Genomic DNA, 8,117 nt, shown 5'->3' with positions numbered 1-8,117 from the left:
AGAAATGATGGTAATCAGAGACTCAGAGTTATAGAATGGTATATATTGGAAGGGACCTTAAAGATCATCTCATTCCAACTCCCCTGACATGGGCAGGAACACTTTCCAACTCAATGCCTTGTCCCATTTGGCCTTGAATGCTTCCAAGGATGGGGTCTCCACAACTTCTTTGGGCAACTTGTCTCAGCACCCTCACAGTAAAGAATTTATTCCTTTTATATAATTCTACCACCCTTAGAAGCTCAGCTCCTTCATTAGGAATTTGGTGTCTTCTGTCACTGGGAGTTGCCACCACATTCTTAGGGTGTGGATGACCTTGACCTCTGGGATTCCAAATGAGGACTCCAAAAAGCTACTTAACCTAAATTCAAATCAAGCAACTGGACAATTACTTTCAAACTTTTGTCACACACCTAAATTAAATGGGAGCATTTTTTAGATGTGGTCTAACTAGCTGGGTAAAGAGACCTGAGAAAACTCTTTTGCTTAGAAGACCTTTCTGATATGAGGATAGAAGAGAAAGGGAATAGAAAGAGTCTCAAAATCTGTTTTGTATACAACAAAACCTCTCCATGGCAAGGAAAGCATATGGTACGAATGCAGAAACTCATTAGAGCAGACCTTTGGGAGACACTATGATTAAGCAAAACAGAGCCAGATGAACATTTGAGAGAAACAACAAATTGCCAGTGCTGGAGAAAAATAACTGAAAGCCAAATGACTGCAGTTGCAAACTCACGGAAAGGATATTCAGGAATGTGATTTCTGGGAAAGACTTTTCCTGAGAAAAGTTTCTGGCTTTTTGAGACCAATCCAGACATGGAGGGAGTAGGTTAACTCAGTCCTCAGTGGTGAAGCAGGGAGATATTTAGGTTGTTAGCAAGGAGCTGATGATATTTTTCTGTGGACTGTTTCCATCTCATAGTGCTTTAAATATTTCAAGAATTTAAGAGCCTTCCCTGGGTTGGTCAGCTTCTTGGTCCTTCTTTTTACAGTGAGATCTTCTAAAATTAAAATATCCTTGCAGAAATGTCATGAAGACAACTATCCTTTCCCTTCCAGAAGGGAATATGGAGTCACAACAAAAGATTTGACCTTACACACGCCCTTCAGGCACCAGGAAATGAACAGCTTGCAATGTTTTCTTGACTTTTTGCCCACTGTTACATGGCTTTCATCAAAAACTCATACCTACCAGACAACTGAGCTTCTAAACCCTCAACCTGAAAAAGCTCTAATTTAGCTGATTGAAGGAAAAAAATACAGTTTGTAGAGGACTTTTAAATGTTAGCTGCTTCTACTACATTTAATGGAATCTGTGACCTGGTTATAGGAGGGTACGTTTTAAACATGCACAGACTACATTATGGTGATGATTTATCAAATTATACATTCTGTTATCAAATATGTCGTGCTTGTTTGCTTTTGATTAAACTGGACTTCTCTATCTGTGTTTAGAACAGAATTCTTTTGAAAAACATCGATTAGAAGCTAAAGCTTTCAAATGATGCATAGTTTTTAGGGTAGGTTTGTTCAATGACCTTCAAACACTATTTTTTTCTTTAAATGTCAGACCCAAGTTTACTGTAACATTTTAAGTTATGTTGGTGGATTTAAAACTTGATGTCGACTTGATACTTCTCCATTGGAGTAGGTGGAAAAGAATCATGGACGAGCATTCATTACTCATATCTATGTAACATTCAGGTGATTTTTGCTTGGAAGTACCTTGTCCTGGTACTCTGGTCTAAGCCTTTCCCAAGTGACAAAGACCTGATTGTCCATCGATGACTTTGGTGCAAGGCCTCTGTCCTAACTGAGGGATGATCTCTCCACCCTGCTCCTCACCTCTGCCACTGGCAGGTTGTGCTGTGATGAGGAACAGAGTAGTGGCTTTCCTCTGCAGCTGCGATGTGCTTGAGGTGACAGGATGTAGGAGACCAATGCCAGGCACACAGCTCAGTCATCTTCACAGGGTTCTCTCACATGGGCTTCACCCTTGGTAGGCACAACTGGGCTTTCTTACTAGAAAATTTCCCAGGACAGGCTGGGAAATTCCTCTGCTGGAGGGGAAGGAGGAGAGTGGAACTTGGTAGTCCAGGTGGCTTGCCAAGTGCTGTTCATGGAGGAGCATTTCCTCCTGTGTCCCTGCACAGTCTGCTCCTGTGGAGCTGGCAAACCCTGAGTCCAAGGCTGCCAGGGAGCTCTTGGCAGCTCACAGCTGACTACCAGACCTGGGGCCACTGCATAACAGCATCCATTCTCCCTTTGGGCAAAAGAACAGGCCAGGGTTCTGACCTGTGTAGCCAGGAATGGTGTGTTTTGTCCATCACTACACTACCACAATCCAGCAGCTGTGGTGCCCTTCTCATAGAATGCTGCCTCAACCACGTCCCATTTTCTTCACAGATCACAAGTACTGCTTTGCCAGTTACTCAGGCATTTTGCTGCTTAGCTTCCCTTACCATAAGGAAGAAAGTGTCAAGTTCAAAAAATTACTGTTTGGTTTTTAACTAAAACCACACACAACACAAAAACAGAAGTACCACACTGAGGAGATAAGAGCATGTAACCATGAAAATCTAGAAAGTGTAGTCTCACCTTTCCTTCCAGTATGGTAAGCTTGTTTTGGTTGTGGTTTTCCAGTGATGATACCTTATTTTGCAGGTGAGGTAAGGGTGTGCTTTGCTTTGCAGTTTACCTTGGTTCCAGAAATGTTGTCACAGGATCAATTAGGTTGGAAAAGACCTCTGAGATCATTGAGTCCAACCTATGATTAACCATCACCACATGAACTAGACCATGGCAATAAGTGCCACATCCAGTCTTTTCTTAAATACCTCCAGGGACGGTGACTCCATCACTTCCCTGGGCAACCCCTCCCAATGTTTAATTGCCCTTTCTGTCCTTCAATTTAAAATGTCTTGGCCCTCAAATTAGGCAAAAAACTTTGTTATGCTGAAAAACTGGGCCTCAGGGATGACAGAAGCAGAGAGGGATTTTGAGGAAAGACCACAGAGACAGTGTGTTCATATTTGAACTCGTGGTCTATTGAGCAGGTGGGAAACTTTCTCATATCCTTGTCCCAGCAGTCAAACTGCAGGCCCTGTCTCTCATCCCACTGAAGCCACCTCCACATCTGGCAGACCTTATGTCTCCACTTTGTTTGCAATAAAAACTGAACACTTCTCTCACTTTCAGTCCAGCCTTAGGGATTCAGAGTCCTATTGCTCCATTATGCACATGCCCAGCACATCTGGCTGGGTTTGGTACCTGCTGTATTTCCCTCAGGGCATGAATGATCTGCACATCACACTGAGCCAGAAGGGTCCTTTCTAACAGAAATGACAGTACTAAGACATAAGAATAAAGTGCCATAAATGCAGAATAATTTCATGTAAGGCTGTACGTGCACCCCTCTTGCTGGACTTAACATTGTTCTCTGCGGAAGGCTCATCCTCCTCCTCCTCCCCAGCTCTGTCAGTTGAGAGTAACATGCATCAGCCTCCAGGGAACAGCTCTGAGCAATGGGGTCAGGAGTACAAGTAAAGTCTTCCTGCACAGCTGTGTGCACTGGGGCTGAGCTGCTTGCTCAGCTGTGCCTCACCAAAGCAGCTCGTGGGTGATCAGCAGAACCTGCCCAACACCTGCAACACTCCGATGGTCACATCGCCCTGACAAGGGAATAGCACAAGAGACATGGGAATGGTGGTGGCTTTGCTGCTGACATGAAGATGATTTAAATATTAAATATTCCTGATAGATTCTCTTGCATGTGGTGGGTCTGCTCTTTTTGGGCTTAGTTTTTAAACTTTTTTTTTCAGAGAGCCTCCATATGATTCCATAGGCTCAGTGGCGAAGTCAAGAGATCCCAGGGTCCCAGCCCCAACTCACACCCCAGGGAGCAGCCTGCCACAGTTAATGAACTGGAACTGCTTCTCGCAGATGTGGAGATGAAACTAAGCACTGGAAGTACTTGTGTCTCCTGCACTTATTCAGTCTCGAGATATGATCAAGCCTGCAGCTTATGTTGCTAAGTAGCTGCCACCATAACAAATCTTTGTGCGCCTTTTCCAGCTCATTGCTGCCCCCCTCAGCATCAGCAGGACTAGGTACAAGTTTACATTCATGTAATTACAAAATGCAAAATGGTACCATTAGTTTATTTTCAGGGTCTCTCATTAGTTACTTGACCAGAGAAACATTCCTAAGCATCAAATGTGGCTTTGAAATCCAAATGCAAAGCTGATTCTCCTTCTATTTTTTCTTATAACATTGACTGTGGTTTCTTATTCCTTAAACATCAGCATTTCTTTTGTTTTGGAGATTAGTCCCATAGTCAAGAAATATGAGAAGCAGCTTAATTTGTACAAAGACAAATTTAGCTGAACTTTTCTGCAAAAATGCTCAGCAGTGGAACGTTTTATAGTAATGTGATCCCTTCGTTTCAGAGCTCACAGTCCAGTGCGATGTGTGGTACATGCTGCCGGTGAATGGACTGCGATTCTGGCTTCCTCTCCAGTAACCTGAGGACTGGATATATTAACTTGCACAAAATGAACAGAAAATTAGTGCAGACACATCTGTTGGCAGAGGCTGGGCTTGGGCTCTGTCATAGAAATACCTGATTTCAGGGAGAACTTCCAACGTCTGCCTTGGAAAAACAGAATATTAATAAGTGGTGTGCAAGTTGATGATGAACAGGCCGGTACACAGTTTTAGCCAGGGCTGGGACTCCTGAATTCAAACTGCAACATTGTGAGTAGTTTTCTTAAACTGATTTAACACACATGCAAAGTTGGCACAGCCATATGAAAAAGAAATCCTTACTCCTTCCCTTCTCTATTCTCCTGCCTGGTGCTTCTTGTGTTATGCTGGCACAAGTTTCTGTGTGGCTGCCCAGTGCACAGGATGTAGAAATTGATCCAGCTGGGGAAAAAAAAAACCCTGTGTTTCTTTTGGTGGGTTTTACCCTGAATCAGTTCCCAATATCCCCAAACCTAGAAAACTAAATTGTACACATAATTGCCAGCACTACCTGGGCACTGCAAGCCAGGGAAGGAGAAAGTGTTTCAAGAATGTAGCAGGACCGTTTAATTTAGAGAGGAGTCCCTGCATGGAGAACACCGCTGGCTTTAAACCCCCATCTGCTCCAGAACGATGCCAAATGTCATGAGCAACTCTCTGTTTCTCATCGCATGTCTTCTTGATCAGTGTCAAACATTTATAAACATCCATGATTAAAGGTCAACCACACATCCTCAATTATTTTGTGTTAGTTTCAGGCAATGTTATGATCTTTAATGTTTTTATTGAAAACAAAAATTAGGCAAACAAGAAAAGCAGGGGAGCAGGAGAAAGTAGAACATGTAGAGACCCAGCTCATGGCAACCAAACTACCTCTTGGTCTTTCCTGGCTGCTGGGGAATATCTAGGGCCAAATGAAATTGGAGGGTGTGCTCTCCCAGAAAGTTTCTGGCACCTTATTCTACTCAGAACACTAAAATTAGTATTTGGCTAATATATTTTCTCCTACCTGAGATTTTAGATTAGATTTTGGATTTTTTTTCATTTTATTCTGCATGAAGATGTTTTAAGCTAAAACAAATATAAAACTAGGTCCTGTTATAAGAACTAGATAAAATCTTCCCTTCTACCTCCTGTTCTTGTCTCTCCCATAGCTTTACTAGACCTTTAGAGGTCAGCAAGAAATGCAGAGACTGGTCCTTTTTTCCTTGTGTGTTGGGACAATTTATTTCTTGGTAGTTCAGCTTTTCTGTATGTTCATGTTGCAGAAATTCACAGTATATTCACTCCAGCTGCTTCTTGGAGGTGAAACAGAAAAAGGTCTGAAAAAGCACACAGATAAACACAACCACTTGAGCAAAGACGTACAATCTATGGACCCTTAAGAAAAATTTGCCTTAACCCCACTACCCCCAAAAAAGTAATATTAAGTACCATGACACAGACTCAGGTGTAGCAGTGGAACAACAGGAAGCAAAAAAACCCCTTGGAAATTTGACTTCTTTGATTTGCCATGGTAGGATGTCAGCTGGAAACATCCAAGCAGAAAAGGCAATTTTGCGCCCACAGAAGATGGGCACAGATCAACATCCTCAGCACCATATACCTGACCCTCCAACAAAGTCCCTGAAGCAAATTTGCACACAACAGCTGCTAGTTCATTGCTTAATAAGCTGGTTTAAATTCTGTCTTGTGAACTAGGAAGAATCCTTTACTCATACTCTTCTCAGAAACAGAGCACTATTTAACCTCCAGCTGTAGATAGCATCACCTGCCTTCTTCCCTTCCACCCCAGATGGAATAAAACAGAGCAGTGTGGCTTCAAGGTGATCACACATAGGGCAGGAATTCATTCAACGACTCCATCTCCTTGAAGAAATACTTCCTTAGAATACTGAACTGTTCTTTTTTACACACCAAGGAGGAGTAATTTGGAAAGCAGGGCATGCATAGTACCCCCACTGTGAGCAGTTAAGCTTTGCGGACAGAACAAAACTGCCACTAATGGGAGGATGGAGCACAGAGAGGCATTCACAGCAGTTCCTTCTCCTCACTGCTGCAGTGCAGCACTGCAGCCAAAGGCACTAGAGCCAGTCCAGCCTGACTGGGAAGCAGTGAGGAACACATTATACAGTAATGCTCTCCATCAAATCTAAATCCCTCCCAAGACAGCATTCTGAAAGAGATGTTACTCACTGAGCTGTGACAAAAATGTCTTCTATCTGTCGCAGACATCTTTTTATTAAAAATCCTTTCTTAGGATTTTTCTTCCTGAGAAGCTGAGAGGCTTCAGGAACAAAATGTAAACAATGGTTATCTGCTGCTGTGGAATGCAACAGGTGCATCTGTGATTGGCCCATCTTGGATGTTTACAATTAATGGCCAATCACGGCCCAGTTAGCTTGGACTCTCTATCTGAGACACAAACCTTTATTATTCTTTTCTATTCTTAGCTTAGCTAGCCTTCTGAGATTAAAGCTTTTTCTTCTATCTTTTCAGTATAGTTTTAATGTAATGTATATATAATAAAATAATAAATCAAGCCTTCTGAACATGGAGTCAACATTCTTGTCTCTTCCCTCACCTGAAAACCCCTGTGAACACCGTCACATCTATCTAGTAAACACCAAGTGAATGCTTATGGCACTTTCTTTAAAACCATTTCAACATTTGTTTGAGGAGGAACTATAATAAAATGCAGATGCTGTCCTTCTTTACCAAGATATTGAAGCACTTAAAAAAAAAAAAACCAGCAGCAGCCATAGGGAAAACAATGAAGGCTGTGCAACAGAGAGCCCTTCTCCATCTCATCATCCACACCAATGCTCTATCACCATCCTTAGACCTCATCCAACATGTGATCAGTGCATTACCACAAAGCCCCCTTCCCAAGAAATGCAAGCCTGTTGGTACTACTTGTAGGCCATGGTCAGAACTAGTAACAAATCCTGTACATGATAAAGCAGAGCTTGCATTCAGTGTCCCAGATTAGAGTGTCACCAGGCATACATTTGAGCAAAATCAATTTATCATGAGTGTTGATCACAGTGGTGTTACAAAAGAGCCAAACTGGTGATAAAACTGTACTAGATTATTGATATAACCTATTGATATAAGGAAAGCCAGAAGAGCTTTCATCCTAGTCCGAGTGCCCAAATTCCCACAGTTCTCGCTCACAGAGATTGAGCCAAATAATGGAAGTCACTTTTCCAGTGCTGCACCTGCACACACACACACACACACACTTGGGCTGGTTCAGCACAGGCCAGCCTGCATCCCACAGGAATTACAGCACACACAGGATGGGCCTGGCTGCTTCCACAGGTCACTCAAAAGCAGGACAGTCCCTTTGTGTGTGGAGCCCAGACTAAGCCAGCTCACTCAGCCTGTGTCGGTCAGAATTCACTGCCTCTATATATATATACATATAAACTCTAGAGGGAACCAACTGACTCCATGTGCTTGGATCCAAGAGTCTGCATGTACCAGGAGGAGCATGTAACTTCAGAGGCACTGACATACATGCAGAGGCAATTCCAGAAGCAAAGGAACAGAAAAGAATCCAAGCTGGAGATGCTCTGGCATTCAGA

Source organism: Molothrus ater, chromosome 1 (assembly GCF_012460135.2).
Source record: "Molothrus ater isolate BHLD 08-10-18 breed brown headed cowbird chromosome 1, BPBGC_Mater_1.1, whole genome shotgun sequence".
NCBI classification, from domain to species: domain Eukaryota; kingdom Metazoa; phylum Chordata; class Aves; order Passeriformes; family Icteridae; genus Molothrus; species Molothrus ater.
This window is presented reverse-complemented; position numbering follows the sequence as displayed.